This window comes from Euphorbia lathyris, chromosome 2 (genome assembly GCF_963576675.1).
Source record: "Euphorbia lathyris chromosome 2, ddEupLath1.1, whole genome shotgun sequence".
Classification (NCBI taxonomy): Eukaryota; Viridiplantae; Streptophyta; class Magnoliopsida; order Malpighiales; family Euphorbiaceae; genus Euphorbia; species Euphorbia lathyris.
This window is the reverse complement of record NC_088911.1, coordinates 56,428,202-56,453,815: the sequence shown is the minus strand read 5'-3', so window position 1 is coordinate 56,453,815 and position 25,614 is coordinate 56,428,202. Positions and strand designations below refer to the sequence as shown.

Here is a 25,614-nt window from a genome sequence, read left to right as displayed (position 1 = left end):
TTATTTTTTAGAGTCACCACCAATCAGAATTAAGGCATGATTGGACACCGAAAATGGTTTAATTTCAATGGATAAGTGGGTCTACGAAATTGAGATTTTTGGTTCATTTGTCGGCTACGTGTAGGGAAGAAAAAATTGATTAATCACCATACCCCGCCCAAATGTTGGTACTAAAAGATGTAATTTTTGTGTTAAAATTTATTTGATTTATCTCGATTAATACTTTTTTATGTATTTTTTTAATGTAAGAGTATAATTTTATTAATTTCGGTAACGTCTAATTTATGTTTCTATGACATAGGCACATAAATTAGTTCGTTTTAAATTTTATTACTTTTACCGCTCTTACACCCCCATAACATAGACGTGTAAGTTGAGGTATTCCGATTGAATTAACTTTATTTGAACTACTTTCATACCCCTATGACATAAAGGTATAAATTGACTCGCCTTAACTTTGTTAGTTTTGTACATGTTTAACTTATATCCCTATGACATAGAGTTATAAATCAAGTCGTTTAATTTTAGTTAATTTTATTTTAACCGATTTTTATACCCCTGTGACATAGGCGTATGAATCGAGTTGTTTGTTTTATTAATTATTTTATCTCGGCCGCCCTCATACCCCTAAAACATAGACATACGAATCGAGCTGTTTTAATTAATTTCATTTTAGACCGATTTCACACTACTAAACATAGACGTATGGGCGAAGTTGATAATTATCGGAATGACTAATTAGTACACAAACCCATTAAATTAAACTGAATTGGTCAAATTGAGGCCTGAAATAGTAAACATTAAGATAAGAAAAATCAAATTATGAAGGACCTTATCAATTATAAAAGCTCATTTTACTAATTTGAACTAGGCAAATTAAGTCCATGATTGAAATTGAGCTAAAAGCAAACTCACTTAATTAATATGTGAAGGAAAAAGTCCAAAATCAAAGCAATATATATAAATTCGTTTCTTGTATCTAGGCCCAAAACATAATTTTTGTTTAAATCCCATCTCCAATTAACCCTAGTATAAATTGCTCCCTATACTACAAATAAACCTAGTTGTATTGTACTCAGCCGAATTCCCCTTCTAGACTCTCACTATTCATCATCAATGACCTAGCCTTTCTCTCTTCTCTTTCTTTTTTCTGGCAGAAAGAATGAAGCCTTCTGATCATGGAGGTTTCACGGCGGCTCCCATCCTTCTCGTCTTTCTCTCTTCCTTTAAACATAGTTCGGCTCTAATCCGACATTCCGGTGATTGTTTTCTCTATTTTTTACGGGTGAAACGGAGCTGAACAATTATTATCTACCTTGTTTACGAGGTTTATAAGCGATTTGACAACTTTGGAGGGTGGACAGACGCCGTTTGGCTCCTCCGAGGTCCCTAGGAGGTCCGATCTACTCGTGCATGTGGTTTATCCTAAGGTAAATCACGTTTTTTTGTGTTTTTCTATTCGTATTTACTCTTTTACAGAGATTTAGCTAACCGTTTGGTGCGTTTTTTTAGTTCTTTGAACTCAGAATGCAGATCCCGTGCTTGTTCGCGGGTTTACTATGGATTTGGGATTATCCTAAGGTAAATCGCGTTTTTCGTGTTTTTCTGTTCGTACTTTACTCTTTTATAGAGATTTAGCTAACTGTTTTGTGCGTTTTTCTGAGTTCTTTGAACTCGGAATGCAGATCTCGTGCCTGTTCGCGGGTTTACTATGGACTTGGGATATTTAGATGCGACTATTTGCTTTGCAGCTCTCTTGTGGCTTTTGGCAAAAAGGATCCTATGTGGAAAGGAAAAAAAGACTCCATTTTTTATGATTTTTTACTGTCCTGTATAGTGAGAGGTTCATGGGTTGATCCTGACTGTGTAAAAGCTACAAGAACATCATTATTTTATGATTTTTGTTAGTATTCCTTTTCTTAATGTAGAGTGAGGAGATGAATAAAAATGCTAAAGGAATGGACTTTTCCAGAAAAAAAGGAGAGGACTTTCAGATCTGGAAAGTTCTCTCTTTTCTTGTTTTAAGTCTTCTGAAAATTCAGTAGATTATGCTTTCCTTCTAAAGTTTGAATGAACCCTAAGTGTAATAAAAGGATGGACTTTTACAGATAAAAATGGGAGGAACTTTCAGATCTAGAAAGTAGAACATACTCCCCAGGTCTTTCAGTCTTTTCTTGTTTTTTGAAGTTTCAGTAGATTATACTTTCAACCAAAGTTTTAATGAACAATAACTGTTATAAAAGCATAGACTTTTACAGATAAAAAGGTAGAACCTTCAGATCTGGAAAGTTCTAGGTAGTTTGGGTCTTTTAATAAACCACAAATATTATAAAAAGGTAAACTTTTACAAATAAAAAGGCAGGTCCGTCAGATCTGGAAAGTTCCAGGCAGTTTGGGTCCTTTTAAGCTTTAATGGATTATCTCTAGAACCTATAGACTTTCCATCAAGGTTTCAATGGACCGAAAGTTTCACAAAAGAAGAGAGTAGAGAGTAGATTAAATGACCAATAACAGGAAGAAAACATGAAATATTATAAGAAACGAATATTGTAGAAACAGAAAGCTTGTAAATGGTTATTACCTGGTGGATGGAGGATATTAAATGAAGGAGAAGCACAGTGAGTTTCTTTCTCCCTTTAATTACTTCTTTGTCTCTTCCTCCACCTTTCCTCTCCTGGGTCCCTCAGTCCAAGTGGGCTCTTTTTATAGAGACTTGGATGATTAATTAGGGATTAACATTTGACTAATAAAACATTAATACAACCTTAACTAATTAAGTGACATCTTGTTACAGGATTTGGATTTGGGCCTGCTGAAATGGGTTTGGACTTGGGCTTTTGAGCCCCTTTATAATAAATAGTTTGCATTTATTTCTCTTTTTATTCTATTTCAAAAGTTAAAATATCTATAAACCTTAGTTACACAAATTTCATTTAGCTTTTAATTGTTCAAAATATCCATTAATATTTTTTTATCCTCATGTGCTCAAAATGTGCTAGTTTAACTTAATTAATTCCTAGTAGGTCTATTATCTTAAAAATGGTATTCCTTCAATTAATAATTAACATTTTAATCAATTGACTAAACCCTTATAACATAAACATTTAGTCAAGGATAAATACCATAATTATAATTCAACCATTTTTGCATGCTAAAATAATAGTATTTACAAATAAAGAAGCAAAAAAAATAGTTTATCCCGGACAAAATGGGTATCTATAGTTGCCCCCCTTTGTATAACTTTATATAATAAAGAGATACAAAGTAGCTCTAGATATACATTTTATAAGCCTTTAATATGTTGTTTATCATAAATAGATGGTGATTCCGAGACTGGATCTCTGTGCATCAGTATAATTAGAGCTCGGATCCTGAAGACTTGACCCCAGGATATTCGCGGGGAACGAACATTTTTGTCTTGAATAGAAATGAAATGCTAGGCGAGATCTCGAAAGAATAACAGGATTGAAAATAAACAAATCGAATCGTGAGGCTTGATCTCATAGGATTCTACAGAACAAACATTTCTATCTTAAATAGAAACGAATTGCGAGACTAGATCTCAAAGGAATAACAAGATTGCAAATAACCGAATTGAATCGTAAGGCTTGGTCTCAGAGGATTCTACGAAACAAACATTTCTATCTTGAATAGAAACGAATTGCGAGACTAGATCTCAAAGGAATAACAAGATTGAAAATAACCGAATTGAATCGTGAGGCTTGGTCTCAGAGGATTCTACAGAACAACCATTTCTATCTTAAATAGAAACGAATTACGAGACTAGATCTCAAATGAATAACAAGATTGAAAATGACCGAATTGAATCGTGAGACTTGATTTTAGAGGATTCTACGTGGTCAACGGTTTCGACCTTCAATAGAAACAAATCGTGAGACTCGATCTCGGAGGATTCGTAAGAAGGAGGTTTAAATAGGATGTCGAAATTTCCAATTCGTGACTAAACCGCGAGCATCCATCTCCTTGCAAAAACTAAATAGTCCTTTTGGACCAATGGGTGATACCGTCGAGCAAGGCCGACTTTGATCGAGGATGATTTTCACGAGGACCTATCTATTCGTGAAAGTATGGCATGGTGGATACATATGGACTCGACATTTCTTTAAATTCTATATCTATCATGCATTCTAGACACTCTAAAAGAGGCAACTAGTGCATGTAGTGGTTCTGAGGAAGAAGGCGCACATATGTTTTATCATGTGTGGTATGATGCATGACAAGCAAATTTACTTCATTTTTGTTTATCACCTTTTTCAATTTCTTTGAACGCCCAAAGGAATGTCCCAAGTAGGGATCATTCACTCCGAACTCATTTATTCGAACCCCGATTGTTTAAGATGTAAGTCTGATTCCCTCCATATTATTGGTAAGCGTTTGCTTATGCTGCACAAAGTGGTCCATGTTGAACCTCATCTTCTCCACTTCATCATCCTTCTAGAGTTGGTGCTATCGTGGGAATTGTTGAAACACCTTTCCACATGATTTTGATTTGACAAAAGTATTTAAGTAATGATAAAAATATTCTAACACATTAAATTTATATGCTTTGATTTATTACACTAATGTGTTTGTTCAATGTTGAGTTTAATTGTTTACAAGACATTAAGATTAAAAAGCACAAAGGCCCTTAAAGTGAAAGTCAAGCCCAAGTCAACTCATCAAGACCATTCGGCCCAAGAGTTCAAAACGAAGCCGTATCAAGTAAAACGACGACTCAGCAAAAGAAGGATCGAGAAGCCTTCGAAGCAAAAGCTTCAAGTGGAAGCTGCTGAGTTGGACGACAATGCAGTCTGGACATCGGCAGACAATGATCAACTTCTAGATAAAGTAATTCTACTTTGGGTAAAGTTCAGAAGGCGCAGGAAGCTGTCTCGTGGACTTTGCCTTAAATGTCGAAACATTCTGTTTCAAGGACGAAAAGCTGCCGTGGACAGAAGATGCGTGAATCCTATTGGCCAACGACGCTGAGCATGCCCAGAGTGATAACGACAGGAAGCCGTTTCCCTCCAACGGTTATTTCGAAATTCGAAATGACCAGGTGCCTCAAGTGTCACTATATAAAGGCCATCCATTTGCTTCAATCGATGCAGATCTTCAATTAGTTGAAACGCTGACCAAATTCATACTTGAAGTTTCTGTGAGAAAAGCAAAGCAAATACCTTACACCAATTTCTATATTATTGTGTAAAAGTCTAGAGTGATTTTCAATCATCTAAAGTGTCTTAACAATTGTTGTTTAGGACAAACACTTTATCATTTCTAGAAGAATAGAAAGGAGAGGCTGAGTACTCGGTTATAGTACTCAGCAGTAGATATACGAGTGAGTAGAGGTATAGAGGAAGGTACTCTTGTTATACTCAGCTTCTATCTGTAAAAGGTTTCGTGCTCTACCTTTAAAGAGCTCAGTAGAGAATTCAAAAAGCTCGGAACAAGTTCCGGGGACTGGACGTAGGCGGAGAGGCCGAACCAGGATAAGTCTGCTGAGTAATATCTTTCTAACCCTTAAACTCCTTTAATATATATTGCTTGCTATAAAACTGACTAAGTAAAGAACTCACGCTGAGTTAAGTTTACTAAGAAGCTGAGTTCAGGAATAGACTCTAAGTGTTATTTCCTGACTCAAGTAAAGAAGCAGACTTAGTCACAAGTTGACTAAGCTTGTGTCTTGAATCTACTTAGTGACGCTGTGTAAACCTTTTCATAAGAAAAGAAGTCAGCCTTAACGGACAAAATTTTAAATAGTTCCTATCCCCCCCTTGGAACTAACTTGTCATGTTATAAGGGACCAACATGAATTTGGTCCCTTATGAACGTTCTTTCTTTCATTATGGCTCAATACAATTTTCGAGACTTGATCGCCGCTAATTCATTATTCAAACTTCATCCTTTCGGGTTCTTAAGACAAAAGCGAAATCTCTTACAATCTTCCCATTTTGTGTAATAATATTCATTAGCATCATGTTCCCCTCTTTTTTTTATAAAACTTCATCAGTATTATGCGAGAGAAAAGAAAACAAGAATAGAAAGAAAAGACTTCTTATATGTGAGCGTAATTATATCTTATAAGTATATAGGTATATAGGGCGTGTTCATGGTTGACAGAGGATCAGAGATGTTTTTTTATAGAATCATGCGTTATTCAAATACCAGAATAAGATGTTTGACAATTGTTCGACAATCATAAGCACAATTATGCAAAATATTTCTTGACAGAATTAGAATTCACGGGGTTTGGCAGCTCGTCGCCATCCATGTTTGTCAAAGTTAACACCTCTCCCGTGAACGCCCTCTTCACCACATAGGGACCTTCATATTTTGGGGTCCATTTTCCCCGAGGAACTAGGTTCTTCAAAATAATCTTCTTAAGTACCAATTCCCCCTCTCGAAACTGCCTGGGTTTCACCTTTTTACCATATGACTTTATCAGTCTTCTTTGGTACAGTTGCCCGTGGCATATTGCTGTCAACCTTTTTTCATCAATGAAATTTAGCTGGTCATATCTTTTTTGAGCCCATTCCAAATCCTCTATTCCTGCTTCCATCATAATCCTTAATGATGGAATCTCGACCTCTATGGGAAAGACAGCTTCCATACCATAAATTAGAGAGAAATGAGTTGCACTAGTGGAAGTCCTAGACGTGGTTCTGTACCCGTGCTACGCGAACGGTAAAATCTAATACCAATCTTTGTAAGTTAAGGCCCTCTTCTACATGATTTTTTTGATGTTTTTGTTCGCGGCTTCGACAGCGCCATTCATCTTCGATCTATAAGGCGTGGAATTGTGATGCTTAATTTTGAAATGCATACACATCTCTTCCATGGTTTTATTATTGAAGTTCTTTGCGTTATCCGTAATGATGCGCTCGGGTAACTGATGTGCCTCACGGCAGTCGCACCGCGAGACTCACTAAGGGATAAGTGTACCCCGTCGTTATCAAGTAATAAATTTCTGGAAAAGTCCAGGTATCGTCCACAGGATTTATTTCTGCAAGTATCGAGTTACTTGGTTTCAGGTGTTATCTAGGCTTAGGGGGTTTTGAGTTGGTTTTTCTTAAGTTAATCTACTCCTAGGTTGGATTATACTACTCCTAGCTAAGTTATCTGATTCTAACTAAGTTATTCTACGCCTAATTAAATTAAACTACTCCTAAGTGATCTTTTACCAATGCAATCATCCGAAGGAACATGAAGGGATACGATGATAATGAAAATAGATTGTTTAAACAATTGAATTAAAACCTAAGTCACTTGTGTCCGAGGCGATTAACCCGACCTATCCTCCTAAAGTCCCTAGTTCATGATTCCCTTGTAAGGCCGAAACTAGCTCTAAGGCTCAGCAATTTGGGCTTAATCTTCTATAGGGTCGTCAATCCTATAGGCACTGACTAGGTCAGATTCAGCTCGCAATATGTGCCAACTTAATTTTGGGATTATCGAATGAGTTAAACCAATCAGACAAAGCGTAAGACAAAGATTAAAGCATTAAAACAATTGAATGAACAAAAACTATAATATATATCAAAGATGAAAGTATTGTCACGAAGATACAATGAGCCTAGGATTCATAACATGTATCAGAGGCTAGACAGAATGTAAAAGAAGAAAAATCCCTTTCAGGGAACATGTCTACCAATGCAGGCGTCTTCCTAGGACTTAAGGATGGAGCTTGAGCAATCCTCGGCGAGCGGAGCTTCGGAGGTGTCTTCAATGGAGGTTTGAAGGATATGGAGGAGGTGGAGAGGATTTCTCAAGATGAAAAGCTAAGAAAATTACAAAAGATAAAAGATGCTAATTTACATTGGAAAAATCCTATTTATAGGCGTGGCTCGGGCCCTTTTGATGACCTATTTTCGTGTCCTTATGCAGGTAGGAAGTCGTGGGGTCCATCGTGGCGTCGTGGCGGCGGAATTGGTCTTTTTGACCAATTCCCGCAGGGCGAGCTGCTCGGTGAGCAGGCACAACCTGCTCGGTGAGGAGGCCTCCAGGGGGCCTGCTCGGCGAGCTGACCTACGAAGGCCAGCTTGCCGCGAGCTGGCCTAAAATAGGCCAGTTCATCGAGCAGTCTAGCCCGATGCGCCCCCGCGCGGTTGCCGAGTGCCAATAAAGTGTCTTTTCGCCCGAACTTGTCCCTGCGCATGCACAAAAACTCCAGATAACATTAGTCCAAAGGCTAAATTGACCCGCCAATCGCTTATTTGAGCAAACGCTTCGTTTGGTGCGACTTTTGACGGATCAATTAGCTTCAAAGGATAACGGAATTATAATATGCATGCCATTTTGGCCGTATTTGCCTAAATTGATCATAAAACGAGCCTAAACAACGAAAAGTAAATAAAACATTTCCAATTTCTAACTAACTCACACAAAAGCATTTAAATGTGAGAATTGCTCGCTTATTAACTAAATAACACTAAAACCCGTCCTAAAACCGTACCCAAAGATAGGGGTTTTTGACCCCTATCAAACCTCCTCGCACTTAAAACTTTACTTGTCCCCAAGTAAACTAAAAACTAAACCCGCAATCACAAGCAAGCTAGAAAACCTCCCGGTTTGACTAGGTGCTTGACACAATTTCGAGCTTCTGTAATTACATACATTCGGAAATACAAAGTAGAGACACGATATCCAAAAGCCGCATTTCAATTATCATAGGTCATATGTTTTAAAAAAAAGGACACATGTTCAATTAAACGAGCTTGAGGGGATTGCTAAGTAAGACACCTCACCATAGGTAGTTCACTCATTTCACACAATTTTGGTGGCTAAGGTGTTTACTCTCGGCTTATGTTCTTGCTTAGGATTACGTTGATTTTGCACGTTCATCCGAGTTCCTCTACTATGCTATATGACTCCGATGATATCAAAAACAGCCTCGAATTAGGGTTGTAATGTGGTTAGAGGGTTAAAGGTACAACAAGGGTTAATAGTTCTAGCGCTAGAAAAACAAAGTTAAAATGGCTTTAGCGAGTATGAAGTGACTGAGCTTTTTATTCGTTATATTTTCTTTGAGACGTTTTGATTTTAAGGACTGGGAGATAGAGTTCTCCTTCTTTTGTTCGTCTCTTTTCTTTTCTTTTCTTTTTCTGTTTTTCTCTTTTTTTTTTCTTTTTTTTTCTTGGGATAGTGATGCTCATTCACTTCTTAGCCTTTTGGATTGCTACTATGATGCCATAAACAAAGATAAAGCGCTAGAAACGACAAAGGCTCGATGTGAGCTTTGCAAAAACTTAGGGTTAAGTAGCAAACCAAATGATGGTTTGCAAAAATTGGGTTAGAACGAAAGAAAAATCTATAAACTACAAAAATATAGGCTCAAAGGGGCTTCCTAGAGTGGATGAAAAAGAGAAAATAAGGTAAAGAAAAGGGTTAATTCTAATGAGGCTGATTCATCGTTTATCATCTCAAATCATTGCATGTAGGTTCAACACAGTATTAGGTGCAAAATCTGTAATCTTTCCACAAGTCAAAGCATTCACACAAAAATGTCAAGAAAAAGAGCTTTTTGATGTTCGCTCTTGGGCTCAAACTCAACTCACAATTCTTTGGGTTTCAATTTTGTGTTTACTAGTTCTCCCCAAACTCAAGTTTAATATCACATGCCTTCAATTCTTAAGTTATCTACCTAAGTAATGATTTTAGCATTTCTTCAAAAGTAGGGTCTAAATGCAAACTTTAGCTCATGCTTTTACAGATACAAGGATTGTGTCCTACACCTAAACTAGTTGTCATGCAATCTTAGATTCGGTTCCCAGCCCTCAAGGACAAATAACGAAGTTTAGATTCGAAGGAGGTTCACGATTTTAGGTCCTAAACATGCAAAACATAAATAAAACCCGAAAAACGCACGCAAAACTAAACTAGACACGACGCAACCAAAATTTAAAAATTATACAATTTTTGTAAGTTTGTCTACCCCTCCTCCTCACACTAAAAATATTCAATAAGTTCCAACATTGCATCACAAATCATAAAGAACAAGTGTAAAAAGTTAGGGTGGAGAAGACAACTTACTGATCATCCTGAAGACGGAGAATTTGGACACCCGAATTGTCTTTACCGAGATAAAGTTTGAGTCGATGTCCATTTACTTTCTGGGTGGTTCCATCTTTCAACATAATCTCAACCATACCGGAGGGATGTGCGTCAAGAACTGAGAATGGTCCATACCATCTACTCTTGAGCTTGCCAGGGAAGAATCTCAATCGGGAGTTATAAAGCAGTACTTGGTCGCCTTTATGGAAGGTTTTCCGCTGTATTTTTTATCATGCACCCTCTTGGTTCGTTCTTTGTACAGCTTGGCATTCTCGTAAGAGTTATATCGGAGCTCATCCAGTTCATGTATTTGTGTTAACCGTAGGTCACCTGAAAGTTTAGGGTCAAAGTTTAGAAATTTTAGCGCCCAATAAGCTTTGTGCTCTAGTTCAACAGGCAAATGACAAGATTTCCCGAAAACTAAACGGTAGGGGGACATTCCTATGGGAGTCTTGAATGCTGTCCGGTATGCCCAAAGAGCATCGTCCAGTTTAAGACTCCAATCCTTTCTAGCATTCCCCACTGTTTTCTCAAGAATACGTTTTAGCTCTCTGTTTGACACTTCTACCTGACCACTCGTCTGAGGGTGGTAAGGTGTTGCGACCCTATGGGCTACGCCATACTTCTGGAGCAACATGTCAAACTGTTTATTGCAAAAATGGGATCCCCCATCACTAATGATAGTCCGGGGGGTTCCAAATCTAGTAAAGATATTCTTTCTCAGGAATTTTATCACTACTCGAGCATCGTTTGAGGGTAGGGCTTCGGCCTCTACCCATTTAGAGACATAATCAACCGCGACAAGAATGTATTGGTTGTTGTGTGACATAGGGAAAGGTCCCATAAAGTCTATGCCCCAAACATCAAATAGCTCACAGACGAGTATGCCTTGCTGAAGCATCTCATTCCTCCTAGAGATATTCCCTACTCTCTGACATGCATCGCAGTATTTAATATAACTATTGACATCACTATGCATTTGTGGCCACCAAAATCCACTTTGGAGGATTTTTGCCACTGTCCTATCTGGCCCAAAGTGGCCGCCTGGTTCCCTAGAGTGACACATGTTAATCACTGACTCTACCTCCTCCTTAGGTATACATCTCCTAATCATGCCATCGGTGCAGAATCGAAATAAATAAGGTTCTTCCCAAAAATATTGTTTGCTTTCAAACAAAAACTTACGTCTTTTGTTTGCATCTAAATCAAGAGGAAGAATGTTACCGACTTTGTAGTTCGTGATGTCTGCAAACCAGGGGAGAGTTTTTACCGAATACAACGTTTCGTCCGGAAATACCTCCTTGATCACCTCATGCTCTAAGGGTTGCTGATCTGACTCTAACCTGGATAGGTGGTCCGCTATCACGTTTTCCACTCCTTTCTTGTCTCTGATCTCGATGTCAAATTCCTGGAGTAGTAAGATCCAACGAATCAGCCTAGGTTTTGCGTCTTGCTTGCTCATCAAATACCTTAAAGATGCATGGTCAGTAAAAACAATTACCTTAGATAGCACCAAATAAGATCTAAATTTGTCAAAGGCAAAAACTACGGCTAGCAATTCCTTTTCAGTTATTGAATAATTCTGTTGTGCATCATTTAAGGTTTTGCTAGCATAGAAGATTGGGCGAAAAAGTTTATCCACCCTCTGCCCAAGACAGGCTCCTACAGCTAGATCACTGGCATCGCACATTAACTCAAAGGGAAGGGACCAATCCGGGCTTACCATAATAGGTGATTCGATTAATTTCTTTTTCAGTAATTTAAATGCAGACATACATTCTTCATTGAAATTAAAATCAGCATCTTTTAGTAATAATTGAGTGAGGGGTTTAGTGATTTTTGAAAAGTCTTTTATGAAATGCCTATAAAACCCCGCATGTCCTAAAAAGCTCCTAACCAATTTTACACTGGTAGGAGGTGGCAGTTTTTCAATCACCTCAATTTTTGCCAGATCTACCTCGATCCCCTTTCCTGACACCTTGTGTCCTAACACTATGCAGTTTTGGACCATAAACTGGCACTTTTCCCAATTGAGTGCCAAGTTTTTGTCTTCACAACGTTCTAAGACTCGGTCCAAGTTTTCAAGACATTGATCGAAAGTAGGTCCTACAACATTAAAATCATCCATGAAAATTTCTAGCAACTCTTCGACCATGTCAGAAAACATAGCCATCATACAGCGTTGGAATGTGGCAGGGGCATTACACAGTCCGAAGGGCATCTGCCTATAGGCAAAAGTTCCATAGGGACAAGTGAATGTGGTTTTCTCTTGGTCCAAAGGGTCCACAGGAATTTGCATATAACCGGATAACCCATCTAAAGTACAGAAAAATTCGTGCCCTGCCAACCGTTCCAACATTTGATCAATAAATGGTAAAGGAAAGTGGTCTTTACGGGTGGCCTCGTTCAATTTCCTATAATCTATGCATACACGCCAACCCGTAACCTTTCTAGTTGGGATTAATTCCCCTTTTTAATTTTCCATTACCGTTGTTCCCCCTTTTTTGGGCACGCATTGAACCGGGCTTACCCATTGGCTATCAGAAATTGGAAAGATGATACCTGCGTCGAGGAGTTTTATAACCTCGGCTTTTACCACCTCTTTCATATTAGGGTTGAGCCATCGTTGAGGTTGGGCAGATGGCTTAATCTCTTCCTCAAGGAAAATTCTGTGCGTGCAGATTTTGGGGTCGATGCCTTTGATGTCGTGGATTGACCATCCAAAGGCCCTTTTATGTTGCTTCAGCACCTCCACCAATCTTTCTTCCTGTTCAACTGTCAACAAAGAAGAAATAATAACGGGTAAATCTGTGGGAGGTTGAAGAAAAACATATTTCAGATTGTTGGGCAAGGGCTTAAGCTCCAATTCTGGAGGCTCCTCTAGCGAGGTTTTGGGTTTAGGTTTGATCTCACGATCAAGGTCCTTTTTTCGACCCTTGACCCAATAAAATTTTTCAGGTGGGAGGTCTTCAAATGGTTCATTCGAGATTTCACATTCCTCACCACCTAGACCGAGTTCTAAAGAGGTATTTCTTATGTTAAGGTCAACTTCATCAATGCATTCGTCTATTAGTGCATCCACAAAATTACAACTTTTGGAACGCTCTTGAGGAAATTTCATAAACTCGTAAACGTTAAATGTTACCTATTCGTCCTGCATCCTTAGGACCAATTTACCTCCATGGACGTCTATCAATGTCCTGCCGGTTGCAAGGAACGGTCTTCCAAGAAGAATGGGGACGGAGTCATCTTCTTCCATGTCGAGGACCACAAAATCGACCGGGAAGATCAGTTTGTCCACCTTCACCAATACATCTTCAACTATGCCTCTAGGTCGTGCGATTGACCTGTCCGCTAGCTGTAGTGTCATGTTTGTTGGTTTAGGCTCTCCGAGTCCCAATTTCCTGAAAATTGATAAAGGCATAAGATTAATACTTGCTCCTAAATCACATAATGCCCTATCTATGTGCATGTTGCCTATCCTACACGGGATGGTAAAGCTCCCCTGATCTTTAAGCTTGGGGGGCAATTTATGAGTGATTATGGCCGAGCATTGTTCTGTTAAAGCCACTATCTCATTTTCCCCAAACTTTTTCTTTTTCAACAACATGTCTTTGAGAAATTTTGCATAGTTCGGTATTTCCTCTAGTGCTTCCATTAATGGAATATTGATTTCTAATCTACTAAGGATTTCCGAAAACCGAGCAAATTTCTTATCTAAGTTGGCCTTTTTCTGTTTCTGAGGGAATGACAGTTTTGGTACATAAGGCCTAACTACTTTTTCTACAGCGACTTCAGGAGCTGGAGTTTCAGATACGGGACCGGGGTTGCTTACCACTTCCGGTTCCCTACTTACCTGCGGTGATGGTTGTGTTTGCGATTGAGGTGCCACGAGTGTGTCCACTTCCTTGCCGCTCCTTAGGGCGATGGCTTGAACCGTTTCCTCTTGTAAGAGGAAAGCCTCTTGACATTCCCTTTCTTCCTGTCTGATTGCGGCGAGTTGGTTGCTCAGGGTCCTACATGCCTCCTCGTTGGCTGCTAGTCGGACGGATATCTCTCTTAGGAGGGTTATTATTCCTTCTGAACACTCTGTTTTCCTGCCATAAAAATCAGAATTAGAAGGGGGACATGGAAGGGTATCCATGGGTGCCATGTAGGGCGCCGGTGGATATCGTGTATGCTCTTGATCGTAAAAGTTGTAAGTTGGGGGTTCAGAATTATACCTTTGACGATTACCCAAGTAACTTACATTCTCACCTCTAGGTACGTAGTAGTTGACGTGGCATACCTCACCGGGGTGATTCTGGCCACATCTTACGCAAAACGGTGTCCTTGTTTGGCTATCACGGCTGTACGAAGCCATAAGGAAATCCATTTTCGCGTTGAGATCGTTCATGGACGGTTTTGGAGCTCTGTTGTCCATAATTGCTGGAAGAACGATTTTTATAAGTACAAGTAATGTTACAGAAATGAAGTAATATATCAACAAGTATTTGTATACGTAAGTATGAATATAAACAAGTATATAAACAAGTATAGATGTTATAAACAAAGGGTATTCACAATGAATGCCTAAACTAACAAATCGACCTTTGGTTCGATATTGCAGAAGAAATAAATCCCCGACAACGGCGCCAAAAACTTGATGCGCCTCACGGCAGTCGCACCGCGAGACTCACTAAGGGATAAGTGTACCCCATCGTTATCAAGTAATAAATTTCTGGAAAATTCCAGGTATCGTCCACAGGATTTATTTATGCAAGTATCGGGTTACTTGGTTTCAGGTGTTATCTAGGCTTAGGGGGTTTTGAGTTGGTTTTTCTTAAGTTAATCTACTCCTAGGTTGGATTATACTACTCCTAGCTAAGTTATCTGATTCTAACTAAGTTATTCTACGCCTAATTAAATTAAACTACTCCTAAGTGATCTTTTACCAATGCAATCATCCGAAGGAACATGAAGGGATACGATGATAATGAAAATAGATTGTTTAAACAATTGAATTAAAACCTAAGTCACTTGTGTCCGAGGCGATTAACCCGACCTATCCTCCTAAAGTCCCTAGTTCGTGATTCCTTTGTAAGGCCGAAACTAGCTCTAAGGCTCAGCAATTTGGGCTTAATCTTCTATAGGGCCGTCAATCCTATAGGCACTGACTAGGTCAGATTCAGCTCGCAATATGTGCCAACTTAATTTTGGGATTATCGAATGAGTTAAACCAATCAGACAAAGCGTAAGACAAAGATTAAAGCATTAAAACAATTGAATGAACAAAAACTATAATATATATCAAAGATGAAAGTATTGTCACGAAGATACAATGAGCCTAGGATTCATAACATGTATCAGAGGCTAGACAGAATGTAAAAGAAGAAAAATCCCTTTCAGGGAACCTGTCTACCAATGCAGGCGTCTTCCTAGGACTTAAGGATGGAGCTTGAGCAATCCTCGGTGAGCGGAGCTTCGGAGGTGTCTTCAATGGAGGTTTGAAGGATATGGAGGAGGTGGAGAGGATTTCTCAAGATGAAAAGCTAAGAAAATTACAAAAGATAAAAGATGCTAATTTACATTGGAAAAATCCTATTTATAGGCATGGCTCGGGCCCTTTTGATGACCTATTTCGTGTCCTTATGCAGGTAGGAAGTCGTGGGGTCCATCGTGGCATCATGGGGGCGGAATTGGTCTTTTTGACCAATTCCCGCAGGTCTGCTCGCCGAGCAGGGCGAGCTGCTCGGTGAGCTGGCCTACGAAGGCCAGCTCGCCGCGAGCTGGCCGCGCCAGCTCGCCCGAGCAGGCCCCTGAGGGCCTGTTCGGCGAGCTGGCCTAAAATAGGCCAGTTCGTCGAGCAGTCTAGCCCGATGCGCCCCCACGCGGTTGCCGAGTGCCAATAAAGTGTCTTTTCACCCGAACTTGTCCCTGCGCATGCACAAAAACTCCAGATAACATTAGTCCAAAGGCTAAATTGACTCGCCAATCGCTTATTTGAGCAAACGCTTCGTTTGGTGCGACTTTTGACGGATCAATTAGCTTCAAAGGATAACGGAATTATAATATGCATGCCATTTTGGCCGTATTTGCCTAAATTGATCATAAAACGAGCCTAAACAACGAAAAGTAAATAAAACATTTCTAATTTCTAACTAACTCACACAAAAGCATTTAAATGCGAGAATTGCTCGCTTATTAACTAAATAACACTAAAAACCGTCCTAAAACCGTACCCAAAGATAGGGGTTTTTGACCCCTATCAGTAACCCATATCTACAAACGATGTTGTTTTTCATGAACTTCATTACCACTGTTTTGGTTACGCTAGCATAAGACGCAACTTCAACCCATTTGGTGACATAGTCAATGGTGACGAGGATGAAACGATGGCCATTCGAAGCCTTTGGTTTAATAGGCCCAATAACGTCTAAACCCCACATCGAAAAGGGCCAAGGTGCAACCATTACATGAAGCTGCTCGGATGGCGCGTTCATGTCATCTGCATAAATTTGGCATTTGTGGCACTTTCAGACATATTTGATGCAATCAGATTCCATTTTGATCCAATAGTAGCCCATCCTCAAGATTTTCCTAGCTAGAGCATGTCCTCCGAGGTGAGTTCCGCAAAACCCTTCGTGTACCTCTTCCACTAGCTTCTGATTGTAAGGATAACATACACATCGGATTAAAGTGGTATCGTGGTTCCTTTTATATAAGATGTCTCCGCTTAGAAAGAAACTTGTAGCCAATCTTCTTATCGCTCTTTTGTCATTATTAGTTTCCCCCTCGAGGTAGATCTGCTCCTGTATGTAATTCTTGATAGCATGATACCACGGTTTCCCATCGGCCTCCTGCTTTATATTCCCACAATAGGCTTGGTCTTCCTGCAATTTAATCTCGATGGCCGGTAGTTTTTGACATTTCTCTAGTTTGAATGCTGAGGCTAAGGTTGCTAGCGCATCTGCCATTTGGTTTTCCAATCGGGATACATGTTCCAATTTGATGAAATGGAAACCTTTGATCATTTCTTATATATGCTCTTGGTATGGGATGAGTTTACTATCTCGAGTTTCCCACTCCCCATTAAGCTGGTTGATTCTCCATAAACTTTCAAATTTTTGACTCCCATTTCTAACGCAGCTTGGACCCCTAAAGCGCATGCTTCATACTCAGCCGTATTGTTGGTATTTTGAAATCATAATCTTGATGTGATAGGGAAGTGTTGACCTTCTGGCGATACCAAAACTACTCCTATTCCATGACCCATAGCGTTGGAAGCTCCATCAAACCTCATAGTCCATATGTTAGGAGGGTTTTCACTTATCTCGATAGCCAGAATGTCTTCATCTGGGAAGGACACCTCCATCGGGTGGTCATGCTCCATGGGGTTATCAGCAAGAAAATCCGCAATCACCGAGCCTTTTATTGCCTTTTGAGCCACATACATAATTTCATATTCAAATAGCAAGACTTGCCACCTGGCTACCCTTCCCGTTAATGCAGGTTTTTCGAAGATGAACTTAACTGGGTCAATCTTCGAGATCAAACATGTGGTACTATTTAGCATGTAGTGTCTCAATCTATGAGACGCCCAAGTTAATGTTGTGCAAGTTTTTTCTAGAGGAGAATATCTGGATTCGCAGTCGGTGATTTTTTTTACTGATATAGTAAATTGCATGCTCATTTTTCTTTGTTTCATCATGTTGTGCCAAGAGTGCGCCCATGGAATTATCGTGTACCGTTAGGTATAGCAATAATGGCTTATCCGGATTAACGGGTTGCAATATCGGTGGATTTTGCAAGTATTCTTTTATCTTGTCAAAGGATTTTTGACAATCTGGGTTCCACTTGCAAGGATTGCTTTTTCTTAGTAACTTGAAGATCGGCTCGCAGGTCGAGGTTAATTGAGCTATAAAACGAGCTATGTAGTTCAACTTCCCTAGGAAACCTCTTACTTCTTTTTCCGATTTTGGGGGAGGCATCTCAAGTATCGCTTTAATTTTGTCTGGGTCAACTTCAATCCCTCTTTTACTCACAATGAATCCTAGGAGCTTTCTAGAAGTAATACTGAACACACACTTCGAAGGGTTTAGTCGTATTTGAAATTTTCGGAGCCGCTCAAAGACTTTCCTTAGTACGACCACGTGATCTTCATTTGCCCACAATTTTGCTACCATATCGTCCATGTATAACTCCATTTCCTTATGCATCATGCCATGGAATATGGTGACCATTGCCCTTTGGTACATTGCCCCTGCATTCTTTACCCAAATGGCATCACCTTGTAACAAAAGGTTCCCCACAGTGTTATAAAAGTCATTTTTTCTCTATCTAGCATATCCATCAAGATCTGGCTGTAGCCTGAAAATCCATCCATCAAGGATAACATATGGTACCCGGCAGTGTTATCCACCAATACATCAATGTGGGGTAGCGAAAAGTTATCTTTCGGACTGGCTCGATTTAAATCCCTGTAATCCACGCACATCCTTACATTTCCATCCTTTTTTGGAACTGGTACCACATTCGCAACCCATTCCGAATAATTAGATACTACTAAAAAGCCAGCATCAAATTGCTTCTTCACCTCTTCCTTTATTTTTAACAGTGTTTCCGACTTCGTTTTTCTCAATTTTTGTTTCACCGGTTTGGATTCAGGTTTTAGTGGTAACTTATGCACCACTATGTCTGTATTTAGATCGGGCATATCTTCATACGACTATGCGAACACATCCTTATATTCCTTTAATAAGTTTGCTAACCTTTCTTTGATGTCTTGGTCCAAAGTTCCATTTATCTTAACTTCCTTGGGCTCCTTTTCTGTCCCCAAGTTTACTACTTATAGGGCCTCATCTTGTGGTTCCATGGTTTTCTTTTCCGCTTCTAACATCCTTTCAATTTCTGTAGGGATTTCTTCCTCGATTTCTCCTTTAGAATCTATTTCATAGACCAGATTATCAAAATTGCAAATTGGTTCGTAATTATCATGATTGTCAAATACTGTATCACTGCTCCTGAATGCACACATCATAAAAGGAAGAGAAAAAGAAATAATAAATATTGGTATAGATATATGAAAAGACAAGAAAGATGGTTGTAGTTATGAAAACTTGCACTTTATTGAATAACTTGTTGGTCCCGTATAACGTGACAAGGTTAGTTCCAAGGGGGGGATAGGAACTATTTAAAATTTTGTCCGTTAAGGCTGACTTCTTTTCTTTGAGAAAAGGTTTACACAGCGGCGCTAAGTAGATTTAAGACACAAGCTTAGTCAACTGGTGACTAAGTCTGCTTCTTTCCTTGAGTCAGGAGATAGCACTTAAGTCTATTCCTGAACTTAGCTTCTTAGTGCACTCAATTCAGCGTGAGTTCGTTACTTAGTCAGTTTTAATAGCAAGCAATATATAAAGGAGTTTAAAGGTTAGAAATATGTTACTCAGCAGACATATCCTGGTTCAGCCTCTCCGCCTACGTCCAGTCCCCGGAACTCGTTCCGAGATTTTTGAATCCTCTACTGAGCTCTTTAAAGGTAGAGCACGAAACCTTTTACAATAGAAGCTGAGTATACAAGAGTACCTTCCTCTATTCCTCTACTCACTCCTATAACTACCGCTGAGTACTATAACCGAGTACTCGGCCTCTCCTTTCTATTCTTCTAGAAATGATAAGTGTTTGTCCTAAACAACAATTGCTAAGACACTTTAGATGAATGAATTCACTCTAGACTTTTACACAAAGATTGGAATTGGTGTAAGGTTTGCTTTGCTTTTCTCACAGAACTTCAAGTATGAATTTGGTCAGCGTTTCGACTTGATTGAAGATCTGCATCGAATGAAGCAATTGAGAGGCCTTTATATAGTGACACTTCAAGCACCGGTAATTTCGAATTTCGAAATAACCGTTGGAGGCTAACGACTTCCTGTTGTTGTCACTCAGGACGTGCTCAGTGTCGTTGGCCAATGAGATTCTTGCATCTTCTGTCTACGGCAGTGCTCAACAGATTTTCGTCAGATAAACAGAATGTTTCGACATGTACGGTAAAGTCTTCCAGACAGCTTCCTGCGCCTTCTGAACTTTACCCAAAGTAGAAATACTTTGTCTATAAGTTGGTTTTGTTCTGCCGCTGACCTGACTGCATTGTCGCTTAACTCGGCAGCTTCCTCTTGAAGCTTTTGTTAGAAGACTTCTCAATCCTTCTTCATGCTGAGTCGTCGTTTCACTTGATACGACTGCGTTTTATCTTCTTGGGCCGTGAGGTCTTGATCTGTTGACTTGGGCTTAACTTCCACTTATGGGCCTTTAGGCTTTTTATCTTAATGTCTTATAAATCAATAAACTCAACATTGAACAAACACATTAGTGTGAATAAATCAAAGCATTTAAACTTAATGTGTTAGAATATTTTTTATCATTTACTTAGATAATTTTGTCAAATCAAAATCATGTGGAAAGGTGTTTCAACATAACTTTTTATTGAAAAAGAAAAGGGCGCCAGATAACATTTCATTCTTTAAGGCGTTCCTCCACCCAAGCAGTTGTACCACGACCACGCTCCCATGTAAAGAACGGACCAAAAGAACCCAAGTCAACCAAACCACATCCTCAATTGCTTATTTAAACCCCAAGTACAGTCTAGCAGGGTGAGGATTAATACCCCTCTTTTCATCAAGACAGTCTAGGTCATTAAAATCACCCGTGCAATACCAGGGATCATCTGATAGAGAAGCAAGATCACGAAGAATATTCCAGGACTCTTATCTTCTAGATCTATCTTTATTACCATAGTAACAAGGAAATCTTCAAGGTTGCACAGACCCAAGGAAAACATTAGCATCAATATAGTATTTACTAGAGTTAATATTTGGACCATCCTAATATCCTGCCACAACAGGCCCATCCCCCCATTTCTACCTATGCAGTCCACACTTAAGCAACCAGTGAAGCCCAACTTCTTTTTTAAGACTTCCAATTTGCTTTCTTTAATTTTTGTTTCATTAAGAAAAGTTGAATTGGGCTTACAACTATGGACTAAATCCAGAATCATCCTAACTGTCCGTGGCCCATCCCACAGTAGTTCCAAGCTAAGAGACTCATGGCGATCAGATCTTGTATGATATAGAGATTCAAGCGGGAATGAATTAATTTTGATAGAACGCAATAGGTCAAAAACTTATCAATAGGACAAGAGAGAAAAACATAAACCAGTTATCCACAAAATGGAAACAAAAGACATAACTGACAGTCAAACAATAGAAAGCATGTTATCTTTACCCACAAAATGGAATTAAGAGACGTAACCGACAATTAAACAACTGAAAGCAAAAGACGTAACCGATAGTCAAACAACTTAAATTATAAGACGTAACCAATAGTCAAATAACTGAAAGCATAGGACATAACTGACAGTGAAACATTTGAAACCAAAAGATGTAACTGATAGTCAAACAACTGAAAACTGAAGATATAATCGACAGTTAAACAACTCCGTTCGAATCCATTATTCATGTTGTTCGTCATCCCCCTGGTTGTCCGGTCTAATCAGGAATGTCTCGGAGGCGGTTGTCATCGCCATGAAGATATCGGTGATTCCATTTTCTCTGTAGATTTGTTCTACTTTAACAAAAATAAAATGAAAGAAAATAGGAGACAATAAGAAAATTGAATCGCTGTCGTCAGAGATGAGTTCGACATTAGACGGAGATGGACAACGACGGTTGCAAAGGAGTAAAGGCTGTTGGTCTTGAAATTGTTGTATGCAACAGGATATCCAAAAGAAGGTGCATAAAGAGACAGAACAAAATTATACTCGATTTAATTTTATTCATTTCACAAAAAATATTGAAAGAGAGTCTCGCTCTATGATTTCATTTTCCAATGTTAGGCAGTAAACACAGACCCAAAATAATAATCACATATTAAAAATTAATTTTTATAATATGATTTAATTATAATTTTTATAACCAACTATGATTTTTAAGTAAAAAGCTCAGTAAATATAACAAATATGTTGTTGCCAAAAAAAATATAACAAATATGTTAAATCAATTATTATAGAAAATTTAATTTTAAATATATAATTATTTAAAATATATTTTTTAGGATTTATTATTTATAAATTGGAATTTAAAATTTATAAATTAAAGTATAAAAATATATTTTATTTTTTGGATTGCTATTCACCGCCCATATATTACTTATTACCACCCCCTGTTTGACACTTTTGCCCTTTTCCTTTTTTCATGCTAAAAAGTGAAATTCTCTTAAATATCTAAGGAATTAAAAACCCGAAGAATAATCATGCCTCCAAAACAAGGAAAAGGAAAAGGGCAAATACTTGAACGGGTAAGTCTTGTTGTTGAAAATTATTTCGAATTAAACGAGTTCCGTCTCCAAAATCGGAGACGGAATTCCTTGAAGATGGCCTAAACGGGTAGATCACCCGGTTCGACCCTAGGCCGAAACGGATGAACTATCCGTTTCTGGCCTAGGTGAAACGGGTGGAACACCCGTTAAGAAACGGGTAGTTCATCCTTGTCGGCCTAGGGCCGACAGGGTGTTCCACCCTTTACAACCTGAGCCAGGTGGTGTGAACCACCTACCTAGGCCATTTGACAATTTTTTTTTTAAATATATAAATATCAGGGACGCCCGTAGGCCAACCCGAGATAGGAAAAAAAATACTATATCAATTTATCCAAACGTGCAATTAATTTATTGTTGTTAAATTTTAGTTATTAATTTTTGAGGAACGTAGATTTCATTTAGATAAATTACTGATTCGAATAGAAAATACTACTATATAATTGTATTCAAATATGGAATTAATTTTTTGTTGTTAATTTATATTTATTTATCTTTCACGAACATAAATTAATTTGTAGATAAATTATTGATTGGAAATAAAAAAATACTATATCATTGTATTCAAGCGTGTAATTAATTTTTTGTTGTTAATTTATATTTATTTATCTTTCACGAACATAAATTAATTTGTAGATAAATTATTGATTGGAAATAAAAAATATTATATCATTGTATTCAAATGTGCAATTTTTTTTTGTTAATTTATATTTATTTATCTTTTAGAATCTAAATTTAATTATAGATAAATTATGTATTGATGGGATAGAAAAAACGTAGAAATCTTGGTATTGAAGCATGCAATTAATTTTTTGGTGTTAATTTATATTTATTTATTTTGCACAAACGTAAATTTAATTGTAGATAAATTATTGATTGGATAGAAAAAATACTATATCGTGGTATTGAAGCGTGCAATTAATTTTTTGGTGTTACTTTTTATTTGTTTTTCCATTTGTGTAAATTTAATTTCAATTAATGCAAATAAGAATTATACTTATTTGATTTGCTGGTAATTTTCCAGACTTCAAAGGAGGATGACGTTGGTTCCGGACACCGGTATACCACTAGTCGTGTTATCACTGCCTCCGCGCGGAGGCTTCGGATACAGATAAGGATGATTGACGACGCCCAAAGGGCGCAGGAGGATGCTGAGCGTGTTGGAGTTCAGCAGGAGGATGATGTTGATGATCAGATGGACGTAGCTGGCTCAGTTCCTCCTCCATGTGGTGATATGGCCCCCTTTGTGTATGTGACGAGGGGTCGGGACGAGCGTTTTACTGCTGCTGGGTCGTTGTTGTCATCCGGTAAAAAATTTGAATTATTTATTCTTTTATTAATTTTATATAGTTATTCTTATAAGATTTCATTCAACTGTAATACGTATATTATAATTTCAGTGGGCACATCCAAATGCTCCAGGGATGCTTTAGATGACGATTGGGTAGTAAAGGAGGAGATCCCTGGGGGTCCTGTGGATGGTTTAGTGATTCCCAGTTTCCTAGGACATGTAGCAGCTGGGATATAGGGAGGGCAGGAGAGGAGCGTCCTCAAGTGCCATACGAGATCAAGGTACTGCAGTAAGTTGGTGAAATGGTTCAATTCCACTTCTAAGCAGACCTAGGTGCTAGTACAATCATCTATGATGGCACATCTGCCATCCATCATGTACCCTCATATTGATGCGGCTCTGATATCTGCTTTCGTGGAGCATTGACAGTCGAACACGACATCATTTCATATGTCTTTAAGTGCGATGACCATTCTGTTACATGACGTGTGGTAGATTTTATGTATCCCAGTTTAGGGCGATATGGTGACTGTTGACCAGGGTCCGGATGAGCTTCAGTCAGCTGTTTGTGATTAGTTTGGGGTGACTAGCCAGGAGTTACTGGCTGACCATTACCGCTCTGGTGGTATACATGATGGTTCTGTCATCAGTTTATGTAAAGTAGGACGGGTTCCAGAGACTGAGGTGATAGGTTGGATTTGGCTTATGTTCGGTTCCACCTTGTTTGTAGATAAGAGTGGTGACCGGATCCGACCCACCTGTTTGCTTGATGTGTAGGATGGGGCGGATGAAGCGTGTGGATACTCATAGGGCTCGGTTGCACTAGCATACCTATACCATTACTTAGGTATTGCTAGTAGAGACTGCGGCTAGATTACGGGTTGTCTGACTCTTCTTCAGGTATGGATTTACGAGTACTTCCTGTGCTTCAGGCCTTATCGGGAGGGATTACCAGTTGACCCCGACTTACCTAGGGCTTCCATGTGGCCATCTTATGCTATGGATAAGAAAGAGGATCGGGTGATAGCATTTCGACGCCGACTTGATAGTTTGACTGCTGATGAGGTACAATTCCCATTTAATTATTGACTACTTTGCAATTAAAATATATTAATTTACTGTATTCACTAATATATTTGTATACGTATGCATGTGATGTGGCTTCCGTACGGTCGTGCTGCCATATCCCGCACTCCGAGGACCTTATACTCCGGATGGATACGATATCAGGATATGATCGAGCCTTATATGCCCGGTAGATGCGCACACCAGCTGAGGTATGAGCAGAAACTTCCGCAACCGATTTTAGGCCCTCGAAGGTCGTGCGTCCCTGGGCTAGTATGAGGTATCGGGTTGAGGTGCCTGATGTGATTGCATTAGACATATGGTCAGTATTTCCTCTCGGTTTGATGCTCATCATATCTTGTTTGACCCCCGCTCGGACTCCTTCGGCATGTGAGGAGCAGTACTTGGTTTGGTACCTCCGCCATTCACATCCATGTCTCATTCACGACACTCATCCACTCCCATCGACTGCTGAGACTCGTACAAACAGTGAGTTGGTTAGTGCTATTGATTTTAATCATATTAGTTAAGAAATATAAAAAATCTCTAGTAATTAATAAAATAGTGATATTGATTTTAACCATATTAGATAAAAAAAAATATAAAATATCTAGTAATTATTGTGATAATTTGTGGAAAAATCCTTGATCGGAGCACTTCCCTGTGAGGCGCCGTTGGGATCGACCGGGGACACTCCGATGCCAAAGTTAGTAATATTTCTGAGAATAAACTGTAAGCACAAAAGTAGAGAATCAGTAAGTGTACCTTTGATCCTAGGAAGCTGGGGTATTTATATAGGTTTTTGTAACCTTCAGCATTAATGGGGAAGCAGGTGAAGAGTCGTGTCATTACTCGTC

General features: G+C 38.9%; 1 long non-coding RNA gene across 1 annotated transcript; it reads left to right on the top strand.

Annotated features, from left to right (window-relative positions):
• The first annotated feature begins 164 nt into the window (after nt 1-164).
• LOC136220475 (uncharacterized) lies at nt 165-1,959 on the top strand. The gene is made up of 2 exons (XR_010684535.1): nt 165-1,430; nt 1,513-1,959. It is a non-coding gene; the product is annotated as an uncharacterized lncRNA (long non-coding RNA).
• The last annotated feature ends 23,655 nt before the right edge of the window (nt 1,960-25,614 follow it).